This window comes from Misgurnus anguillicaudatus, chromosome 10 (assembly GCF_027580225.2).
Source record: "Misgurnus anguillicaudatus chromosome 10, ASM2758022v2, whole genome shotgun sequence".
NCBI classification, from domain to species: Eukaryota; Metazoa; Chordata; class Actinopteri; order Cypriniformes; family Cobitidae; genus Misgurnus; species Misgurnus anguillicaudatus.
In genome coordinates this window covers 22,779,112-22,791,465 of record NC_073346.2, presented here as the reverse complement: position 1 = coordinate 22,791,465, position 12,354 = coordinate 22,779,112, and the positions used below count along the sequence as shown (strand labels likewise).

General features: G+C 38.3%; 1 protein-coding gene across 5 annotated transcripts in view; it reads left to right on the top strand.

Moving 5' to 3' along the window:
• The first annotated feature begins 859 nt into the window (after window positions 1–859).
• arhgef1 (Rho guanine nucleotide exchange factor (GEF) 1) overlaps window positions 860–12,354 on the top strand; it is a 56,823-nt gene continuing 45,328 nt past the window's right edge. For 3 of the 5 annotated variants that reach the window (XM_055210086.2, XM_055210085.2, XM_055210084.2), the window contains exon 1: window positions 862–1,259. The gene's annotated coding sequence lies outside the window, so the exon portion shown is untranslated. Of the gene's footprint in view, window positions 1,260–12,354 lie in introns of all 5 variants that reach the window. The other 2 variants (XM_055210082.2, XM_055210087.2) reach the window with 2 other exon arrangements.

Below are 12,354 nucleotides of genomic sequence, written 5' to 3'. Positions count from 1 at the left end.
AGATGATGAAAACTATAAGAAGCCTGCTTTATTTCTTGCACACAACAATAATCTACAAGACAGCACATGCATTAGGCAGTGGTTCTCAAAGGGGTCTGGGCATTCGGGGGGGGGGGATTGGGGGGCAGTATTGTGTCAGGGGGGCCCCAGTTTCATTTATCATATAAATTCTGTGTAATTAAACCTCAGAATTATAAGACTACTGACCAACAGCACTACATTTCATCACTTAAAATGTTTTGTTTAATTTAAATTTTACGTTTTTAAATGCTTTGTCATAAAATTTTCTTTGGAGGGCCACACATAAGGGGGGCCGCATGCTAACAAAAATTGAGAACCACTGCATAAGGAATAATTTACGACGTGCCGTTGAATTTTAAGAAAATAACGTCGTGCCGTTACACCGCGGGTGTGCATTATTAAAAAAAATAATAATAAACGGACCGTAAATTATTCCTCTTATACCACGGTTACAAAAAACATCGTTCTGGTTGCTATTTTTAAGACCTCTGACAGCTTAGGTGCGGTATGCAGAAAAACAATCAACACACATGGAGCATTTCTTAGCCAATCAGAATAAAGCATTCAACAGGCTCGTGGTATAAGTGCATTTTATTTTGTATTATGTATACGTTCCAACTAAAATTCAAAAGGATCAATATATTATAATAAATTGTGCATTATGTGCAGTGACCGAGCACGTGTACACAAACCCCAAGATCTACCGATGAACTGACGGAAATAATTTAATGTAACACTGCGCGGAACTACACGGTCATGCTGTGCATGAAAATTTTAAGACATCTTTCGGCCTCTGGTGGTCGCATTCGCAAGTCATACAGGAAAGAGGCAGTAGACTCCGAAAAGTTACGTTTAATTAACTCATAACGCATACAGTTGTAGTAAAGAGCACACGGACATCATGAAACCTCTTTACGTGACCATCTGCATATTATTAAAAATACAGTCCTATTTGTAAATATGATGTCTATCACGGCGCCCTTCACTTCCGCGTACAATGTTTAGGTGTGTTCGGCTTATGCGATGCTGCGCAGAGCAATCGACAATGACATCAAAGTTCCGCGAGAGCACTTTTTTAATCGCTCTTTGAGTCGCCCTCGCGGTACGTCAATGTCATAGGTCGATCGATCTGCGCAGTGCTGCATGAAGTCATACACATCTTTTTCCAGCGACCTACGACAACTTTAGAACAGGAAGCCTGCACGAGCGCTTGTCACTTCTTTTCATCTTAGAAGAAGGTAAGTTTTAAGCTTAAACGCGTCGATTACATGGTTAAGACGCTGCGGATTTAGGATTTTGTATTGTTTTTTGCAAGTATGCAATGATGTGATTTGCCATCGGAGGGAATTCGCACGCTTCATTAGCATGGTTCGCGAGTTTGTCTGCGCTCAGCGCGAGGAATGTTGTGTTTGGCTACAATATAACCTTTGTTAGTATTTCTGTTATTTTATGTGCCTCTATTTCTTAGTCTTAGTAAACCCATACAGTAACATTTCGCTTCTTAGCGTATTTCATATGCCCGGAATGAGCCAATAAATTCACCACCGCTATTTGACAGATAACACGTTTAGATGAAACGTCTCGAGGAGCTACACAGGCTATATGCAAGCGCAATGTAAACAATTATCATTTGCTTTCTTGTTGATTTTAGCCTTTTGATCATCAGCGAAACCTCATTACCTGACTGACTGAATTTCATTACTTCATACATGTATCATAAAGTGATTATATTGTAGTTTTTCATTGACCTGGAAGACAAAAACCGCTGGGCTTTTATTATAAATAATTATAATTTATTGATATGTTCGAGCAGATGTTAGCCGTAGTGTTTGTTAATACATGAAGTACAGTTTGAATTGCAGGTTCAGTTGTGTGTTTTTGCAATAGTTATGTAAGCGAATGTCAAGGTAAATTGATGCAAGTCATTGTTTACATTTTATGTTTGGCTTCAATGTAATTTGTTGTGTAGAAACCACTGTAGGCCATTACATTTTTTGGACGAGGAGCACTTAAGAAACATCGTTAGTCTTGATGTAGTTCTTAGCTACGACCATCTGACAGGTAGAGTGAACTGGGATTAGATTAGTTTAACCTTCATGGAGTGAGCCTTGTTTATATTTATTGGGTACATTTGAAGAGAAATTACACTCATCAGTTAACCTGCCTGTCCCTTTTCTCATCCCAATGTTGTTGTAAATAAGACGGATATCCCGACTGCTTGTTTTCTCGACACTGTTGCATTTTGGCAGATCCTGACCATTGTACTCCGCATTGAAAAAACTGTGGCGTTTGCTTGCAGCCTGTAGCAATGGAAAGCATTTTTAGAGCCACTTTCTAATCCTTTAAAATGTCATTACTGTTCAGATGAACTTGTTATGTGGTAACTCTGACACACAGAGTTCACAAATAACAGCATTGTTCTACTTGGAGCGATTTTGCGGTGTTGCGATACTGGGGAGCATAATAGAAAAACAGGAAGACGATACAAAGTCACCGAGAACAGGTTTATGTCAACAATGAAGTGCTTCAGGCCATAATGGCCTTAAGTGGTAATGCTCTTTACAAAGAGATTCATAATTACAGTACTTTGCTGGAAAAGCTGGAATGATTTGCCTGTCGCGTAAGGCAGTTAGATAAGTTGTGTAGCTGAGCTGTGCGGTCCACGACTGTTTGTATTAAGGATGCAAAGCACAAAAAGATTTGGATCATCTGGGTCTTTTACTCCGAGATGTCCTAGATGTTATCCAGCCAGTCGCTTAAGATGTTTAGGTTAATGTAAGTCATTGTCAAGTGTTTAGGGCTTTGCTCCCAAATTTGGCACTGGGTTGGATAATAGCTGAAGCAATGGGTGCCTTACCACTTCCTCTTCCGTTCGAAACGTTCGTCTTTCTCTCTCTCTCTCTCTCTCTCTGACTTTCACACACACAGGCAAGTACAATCTTGTCCGGACTAAAGCTAGTGACTCCTTTAAAGGAATGTGGACTATTTTATTTTGTGTCACTCCTCTACCTTCGTTATCTCTTTTTTCACATTAAGTGTCATGTACTGTGTTGTTCCAGACTAATGACTGTCAGCGTTGCCAACTATTTTCAAAGAAAGTAGCTAAAGATGCCTATTTGAAGTTTTGCTAAATGTCATTAGAAGACGTCTGTGTTTTATACGTCACGCTTGTGTTGGCAACACAGCTCTTCAAAAAGTCGCTTTATATTAAAAGATTTACTTAAAGGGTCTGAAGTCGCTAAATCTAGCGACAAATTTGCTATAGGCAGCACTGAGGACTGTGTTTTCTCCTTTATAACAGGAGAAAATAAGGTGTGATGCATATGGTAAATTATTTTATTCTAAAAAAAAAAGTGGTACACAAAAAAACTCTGAAAGGTTATGTGAAATGCAACTTAAAATACTCACTGCATGTGTTATACCGATGTATGTAGCTATGGCAGCCTATTAGGGGTTGTTGCAAATAACTATTGTAATGATGCTAGGCCTGTATATTAGCCACAAGTCACCTAAATTTAAGGACAGTACATACAACAGCAGAGTGACTCTTGTGTTATGTGTCTCCATACAAAGTGACAAAGCTTTCACTGTGTTGGGATACATGTATACGTGTAATGTGATGTTTTTGGCAACTTTGCTAAAGCAACAGAAACTGTTGGTTTTCCTAGACCCATTAAAAATAACTCTTATATCTTGTCATGAGTAATACATTTGGTGTATGGGTTGGAGGTTGGTTTTAGGAAGTGGTCAGTCAGTGGGTTCTGTGTGAATTGTGGTTGGTATTATGAAGCGAGTTGGGTTTGGTCACTTTGCACTCTTACAGATGCAGCCAGGTGTGCCTTCAAAAACAAAAATGGTTGTCAAGGAAAATATGGAGGAAATGCTAAAAGTGAAGCATTATACATTTTTTTTAAAGAAATTTTCTTAGTTGGTCTAAGCCTAAATGTCCTATGTGGAACACATTTAGGGGAAATTTAGAATGTGTCAGTCACTGAGATTGTGCCTATTTTAGTATTAAAATTTTTACTTTATTTACATCACAATTATTTAAACTCATAGATGACTTTTGTTTATTTAAAAGTGAAAAAATTACAGAATTTTAAATTTTTGGTAAGCTATTCCTTTAGGGAAGCGCATGAAAGGGGTAAAGCATCATGTGGCGAAAAAGACTGAGGGACAAAGAGGACATAGTAAACGTAGGGCTGCGCCATTTATCAAAAAACTAATCGATATTACAATTACGAGTGGAACAATTGCATAATCACCAAGAGACTCAATTACAGCTGTACATTTGTGGTCATTTTTGTACATTTGTGGTACATTTTTTACTTCCAACATAACTCCCATAATTATTGGGTATTTACATTATATTATTTAGTTTAGAATTTACCATGCAACTGCTTCACAGAAGGTTATAAAACATTTCTAAACTTCAATGTAAAATCTATTAATTGTCAATAATAATTGCAATTACAATATCAGGTAAAAAAATCAACAATTATGATTTTTGTCATAATCGTGCACCCCTACATAAACGTATTGAAAGTAAAAAAGGACAAAGATTGAGCAAAGTGACTACCGGGAACAGATGTGTTTAAAGAGTGTGTTAATGAGCTGCCAGTGAATGATAGTGGAGTTATGATAGTATAAACAGTGAGAGAGGGCGGATACATAACCTGCCAGTCATACATCTAAAAAAGTCCTACATCAACATGATGAGTTAAAATAATTTACAGTTGAAATAAACTATTTATTGCCAAATTCACGGAGTTGCATTAAAAACAAGGCTTGCATGATAGCTTAGTCTTCTATTATAAAGGCATTACTGTAAACACATTACACATTCAGCTCTAAAATGAACACAGGGATATTTCCAAATTATTTTCCATTATATTTGCATTAAATAATTTATAGGGAGAGTTTATCAACAAATGAAAATTGTGCTATCATTAACTCATGTTGTATTAAGCCTGTTTAACTTTAAAGGGGCTATGGCACAAGACTTTTTTAAGATGTCAAATAAATCTTTGATGTCACCAGAGCTGAAAATACCATATAAATAATTTATTATAGCATGTTAAAATTGCCACTTTGTAGGTGTGTGCAAAAATTTGTAGTTTTGTGTGTCCTTTAAAATGCAAATGAGCTGATGAAATTCAAACACTGATCACAATGATGGTGGTTTGTTGAAATTAAGGCTCAATTGTGCTTTTCTCTGCACTAAAAGGTAGTGCTGTGGTTGGATAGTGCAGATTAAGGGCTGGTATTATTATAATAAGAGCTCCTTATGACATCATAAGAAGAGCCACATATCAACTACCTATTTTTTTTCATGTGCTTACCAAAACTAAGTTACTGGGTTGATCTTTTTCACATTTTTTAGGTTGATAGAAGCACACAATCATAGCACTTAAACATGGAAAAAGTCAGATTTTCATGCCATGGCCCCTTTAAAAAAAGCTAGTAGGGTTGAATGTTAGTGCCTGACAGCCTCGGTCCCCATTGATTCTCAGTGCTGTAGAGACAGCAGTATCATCAGTCTTTATAAAATATTCAAAAAGAGTCACACAGTAAGTAAATGATGGCAGATTTTTAATATCTGTGCCTCAATAATCTTAAATCAGTTGTACCCAGAATATTTTTTTAAATAAATAAATATGTTGTCAATCATTCACCGTTACACACGTTAGAGCTACTTACAATCTAGGCAAAATGAATAGTTAACATAGGTCGAATTATTATTTATTACCATTGCCCTATGTATGATGTATGGGCATATGGCAGAGAATGATTTGCTGTTCCAGAATCCCTCTTTAGATGTCTGCCGGTGAGATGTGATGTAGGCAGGAACCGCTGAGGAGAAGCGAGTTGCAGTCAGGTTGAGTCAGATCGCCCAGGGTGGAGTGATGAACTGACAGAATGATGGATGCCGTGACAGGACCGCAGAGGGAAAAGCGGGCGAGGATGGCGGAGGGCAGGAAAATGATTTGATGCGGTGATGCTGTCTGTTTTCAGATCAGAAGTTGAGCTGTGGAATGTGGAGTGATCACCTGTCGAGTAGACTTGTTTTCATCAGATTCCTCTGGTTTAAATTATGTTGTCTAGCATTTTTTATGTTAGCACATTTTCAGCGGGTACAGATACAGTTTATATTTTAGCATTGCGATTCGGTGACACGGTGATCTGATACCTGAAAACAGTACAATGTTTTTTTATTATGTTTTGTGTTGTTGGCTTAGTAAAAAGGGTGGGTTTATTCTTGGCTGTGGATCACAGTGTTGATGCTTCGTGGCGTTCCCTGTTCTTCAACTCTTAAATGCGACATGATGTAAAGTTACTGACAAACTGTGTTACATTCAAAGATGTCCAATGTGAGAACATGAATGGACACGTGTACACTAAATACCCAGTGTATATACTAAAACACACAGACGCATATTCAGACACTAACTCACAGTCGGCGTGCCAGTGGTGAAGCAGGTTTGTTGGGCAGTTGTACAGGCCAGGTTTGTGTGCAGTCAAAGGGCTCTGTGTTTGAAGCAGCCTGATTACTCTCCATACTCACATTTGGAAACAGTTAGAGGGAGATTGCAGGCTGCCACGGCTTTTCCTACCAATCTGTGCGGCTTTCTTTCCCAGGTCGGACTGTAGTCACAGACAGTGGTTGCTTTTATTTGTATCCACTGGATGGGAGTTAACCCCCTTTAACTGTGTCCTTACTTACCAGTAATGCTGATCAGCCTTAGTGCGGCACCATTCTTCAGTATAAAGCATTTTGCTTATGCACAACATACTTATAGTGTTGATAACACTGTGACCCCTTAACAGTCAGTTGGTATGATATTGGTGATTGATGTTTGCAAGATGTTTGCAGATTTTCTTGGCATAACATTATTAGTTCAATCCAACCCGCCTACTAGGCTTGTGTAATGTTCCAGCATGAATGCATAACACAACAAAATTCACATGGAAAGAAAACGAGATGAAGATGGAAAGAGGTAGGACTGAGGTAGCGATGCAGTCGGAAAATTCACAGGCTTGCCAGCCTCGTCCAACAACGTTTTTTGCTTTCCATCTTTTATGGAAACATATTTGCTTGATTTCATCATTATTCGATTCAGGAGCGTCTAATACTTAAGATGCCTGAATATTAAAAATGGCCTAATAATGTATTTTTAATGGATATTCCTAAAATATGCCCAGTTTTTAAACAGTGTACTGTGAAGAACATGAAGGAATTGATTTTTTGAGTAAACTTTTGAAAGTGAGGTAAGTTGTTGTGTAAGTTGGTAAGTGTTCAGAGCGCATTGCTGCAGGATATTCGGGCAGCGTTTATATCTGGCAGGAAGTTCGAGGTATATAAAACGGCATATAAAAGCGTTTAGCAAAATAAATAAAAACTGTTGAAAATTTGTTTCTTCCTTACTACAATAAGCTTTATTTCCTAATCTTATTTATGCAGTGCGTAATAATAGTGCGCTTGAATAATTTGGCTTTTTTCTCTTTTAAATTAATTCAAAGCTGTACTGAAATAATAAAGCAATTTTAAGCATATCGCAATAGGGCTTATCCGCAAAGACCGGAAGTAGCTATCCTGCCCCTAGCCGCACGTAGATTTGAGTTGAGGGTAGCAGTAGCCTATGGCTTTATCTCGTCGGTATCAAGAGAAGATAAGCTTGATTGGTGTGTGGACCCATATCAAAAAGACCCAATAGCCTTAAGTAGGGATGGGCAATATAAACGATATGCAATATAAACGATATAAAATTGGCATACGATAGAGATTTTAAATCTATTGCACTATCGCGATAATGCGTGTTGATGACTCAATCTACCTGCGAACTTTAGAGCCACGAGCTGCAGCCGAATAAACATGGATGAAAGCATCAGCGAAACAGAGGAGCTCATGAAAAAGACTGATGCAACATCTATTATTTGGATTTAAGGCGTCCAACAAGAAGCAGGAAAATATACTCTGTAGAGCAAGGGGTGTCCAATACGGCAATGCTGGTAGATCGCACATAAGTTAACTGCTGCTCCAATTGGCATTATGGTCTAGTAATTGTCAAACATGCAGTATAGTCCTCTCACAATCATTTAAAGTGTTTAGTGTTATAAAAATAATTTACTGTTTTTTTAGCAGATAGATCTTGTCGGCTTTATCATTTTAAAAGTAGATCACCACACAAAAAAGTCTGGACACCCCTGCTGTAGAGTGTGTCTGGCAAAAGTTCCAGCTAAGAGAGGTAACAAGACTAATCTGGCCATAACGGTTTACTTTTACTTTTCTAAGGGTCTATATAACCTGTTCTGAAATGAGTCTATTAAAATTATTATATCGCAATACATATCGCTATCGCAAGAGGCTGCAATGTATAACGCAATATGGATTTTAGGCCATATCGCCCATCCCTAGCCTTAAGTAAAGATCCGTCCTTATTGCCAGCCGTAACTTATCCAGATATTTGTAACTATATTGTTCTTACAGTATCCGCATACATCATACAAGCACTAAAGCGTCGTTTACATTATAACGATAACGATAACTATATTAGCCTCCACATCACCAAACGATACATTTATGCTAATTCGCTCATGGCACTTGCGCAAATCACTTGCCTTTAATATCGCTTGAAATAAAAACTTTTGCACGTTGCGTTTCACGTAACTCTAAACAGTCATTCTAATAGTTTGTGTAATCTCTTATCTTTTGGCATAACAGTTAGTTAATGTAAGAGAATAAAAAGCATTATGTAGTCAATTTTCACAGCAACTGCAGGTAATGTAATGTTATAGACCTCAACAATGAGCTTCATTGTTATTTTAAGTGCTCGTGCATTTGAAGTTCAAATAGATTTGATTGGCTATCAATGGTTCTTCCTTCATCAGGTGGGAAAAATCGCTCGGAAAGTGATCCCAACGATGTCGTTCATTGTATCTGTATCGTTATAGTTTTGGTGTGAGCTCCGCTGTTCTCTTTAATATAAAATGATTTTCAAAACTATATTTTTTATAGTTATTGTTATAGTGTGAACGGCCCTTAATTCCCTACCTAGTATCAATGACAGACCTATTATGTTCATATAGTTATTAATACTAATTTAATAACTGTCTCAATTTATGGCAGCTTATTTGAAAGAGCAGTTTTAGCAACTGCTTACAGCTAACCATATGTGATCAAATGATGGGGACAGACTTTGCTGTTGGGAGTCTCTCCTTCGCTGGTTCAACTCCTCTGTCTCCTTCCTTTCATGTTTTCTGACAGTCAGTATCGCATAAAAACTAATTCCGGGGTTCTTATTGCTACTGTTAGAACAGCCGTGTATTACACCACACACCATCGCGCTGTTTAAAAAAATTACATCGATAATGCCATGGATAATACCGACTCTGCCTCGCTTGTCAATTGACAGACTGACAGTTGTCGTGGTTTTTATGTCAACAACATGGCCGCCTCGAACATTGATGACATAGATCGAATAACTCCTATAAAGGGACAAGTGATAAAAACATAACATACTGGCTTTCATGTTATCTTGAGTTTTGTCTTAATCAGTTTGCAATTTTGAGTTTTTGTCAAACACTGTATCAATTACTTTTAGTATTGATGTGTGGCCCTGCCCACCATGAAAACTCACTGTTCTAATTGGCTGTGTTTTTTATCATTTCTTGCATCAGATCTGTGTTTATTATTAAGAAACCAATCCCATGTCGCTGGAAACATACGTTTCTCTTTCTTACTGTGGGTTCTCATCAGACACGTTTGAGGCGTCAAATTTGCGTCTACTAGGGCTGTGACGATTAATCGCGTGTCCCATTAAAAAGACCTGTCTAAAATCGATTCTGAATCGCAAGGCTCCGATTCTGTGTTTCATGCACAGTTCGTGCATGTAGTACAGTGTTTGGTCAGTAGGAAGTCCTTATTAATCTAAAATCATTACGAGTCGTGTATAAAGTGCATTTAAAAAGCAAAACTCATTAAACAAAATCATTAAAATATTCTTTATTATAATGAAAATACCTGAAACAATCTGAAGAACAGCGATATAAATATCCCTTAGACATTTCCTGGAATACCGTTTCTAGTGGGCACTTCTTCTGTGGCACAACTAGAGTTTCTGCACAAGAGCGCCCCCTGGCTTTTGGATCTGGCGTCATTTCACCCTAATTCATTCAAATTCATTCATTGAGAAAACGCGCATTTGCACGATTAATCGTCGCAGCCCTAGCGTCTACCGCACGTAGTAGTTCAGATTTTTCAACTCGCGCGTTTCCCGTGGCAACGCGCCATTCGCGCGAACTAGATGCGCGAATGAGGCGAAATTGCGTCTACCGCAACGCGCTAAACGCCTAATTTGCACCGCGAGACGCGCATCAACGCGTCTTTACATTGACTAAACATTGAAATCACTCGCCCCTGATGCCTCTACCGCGGCTGGTGTGAACGCAGCATTAGGATAGTTTCTGGACTCTTGTCCATTTGAGTTGAGAAGTGGGTGTACTTGGGGCTGGGCAGTATATTGAGTTTTGGTATTATATTGGTATTTTTTTCACAGTGGAATACGGGATGAGACAGTTTTGTCTGTATCATTGTGGTCCTCTTTGCAAAAGAAGCTTTTCCAGAAATGTTCACTGTGGTCAGACGTAAGTTTTCCAACCAGCTCGCATGATGGGCAGCTGTATTTTCAAACAGGGAGGAAAAACTTGTCTTTAAATTTATTTTCATCATACGCTGTTTTAATAAAGGTGATTTTTCACATCTCACTTTTGACTTGCATGTGATCATTTAGTTACTTTGTAGAAAATAATTGAGATATCTATCGCATTCATAAAAAAACCGTGAACACTTGCATTTTTCAGAGAATGCCTACGCTCTTAAAAAGGATGTTTTTTTAATTGTGCTATGCTTTTTGACACATTATATGTCATTTTAACACATTATTTGTCTTTTGTGTTAAATTTGTGTTAAAATGAATAAAAGTGACAATACAAGTTGTGTTAAAAGTAACACAGAGATGTGTCAATTTTTGGAAAACACAGTGCGTTGTTTTCACACTTTCATCTTTAAAGAGTAATTTCAAACTACATAGTAGGCAAAAAAAATTTGCCAAAACATGGACACTTTTATGAGGCTGTGTGAACTGAGACAAAAAATAAAAGTGTCATAAAGCTGTGAGCGTGGCTGATCTTTTCGGGTGTTCGTAGTGATATATGTACCAAGACATGTATTTGGACAAAGTCACAATGAACCTGTACAGGAGCACAAAAACATAGCCGAGAGAGACAAAACCAATGTCTGTGACACTTGTTCAAGTGAACAGGTTTGTCTGCCACTTTTATAGGGTACCGAATGTGTGCTGAGAAGATGAGAATTAAAGCTTAGGGAGGAGAAAGTGTCATTTAAGATTAACACTTCTCAGCATCTCTCTTCTTTTCTGTGTTCACATGGTCAGCAAGGTCACAGGCCTGTGTGCCACCCTTCCTCTGCGGTTCGGCAGCTGCTTCAAAGCAGAAGATCTCAAATCTCCTGCAGTATTGAAATACCACATGATCCAGAGAGAAATGGAGAGAGAGAGATAGTCATTTCATAGTCTATGAAGAGATAGCGTTAGACCTCATTAACCCTGACTGTAACACCCCGGTGCAGCAATGTTCTCATTCTCAGTCAGCTCCAGCTTTTCAGACATCGTGGACCAGCACTGTCGCTATCTCTCTCTTTATTGAAGAAAGCCATTGTTTAACACTCGCTGATTGATCTTGACAGCTGTTGAGATGATTTATTGAAAGCTGTGGGTGTATTAAAATGTCTTTTAGGTCGTCATTTATCAAAATGGCATTTTAGCATGTAATTCTCATAAAAGCCTGTTTTCATCCTTTGAATCATACTGAAACTTCATGAATTTTGCTTATGTTGAGAACAGGGTTGCAGGGTTTCCCGGAGAAAATTTGTTAGATAAGGTGATAGGGTTGTGCGGGTGAGCGGGGCCGGGGGCATGGCAATCAAAGTACGCATCATGATGAAAATATTTTTATTTAAAACACTCAAAATAAAACTCAATTTTGAAGAAACTATGACGGGAAATGAACACATACTAGATTATTAATGAATTAAATGTTTTATCAACTGGCTAGTTATCCTCCAGCCAGTGATGGACCATGTCATTTTGGCCATGTGGCGCGCGTGCCCACTGGCGGTGTGAAGCGCGTCCACCTATTCTCCGAGATGCACTTGACAGCCTTTTGCGCAGAAACATGTTTTTTTTGGACGACCTAGTTAAGGTGGTAGGGTTTCCCAGCTTAGGTGGGCCGCCTGAACTGAAAAGTGCTGCGGGA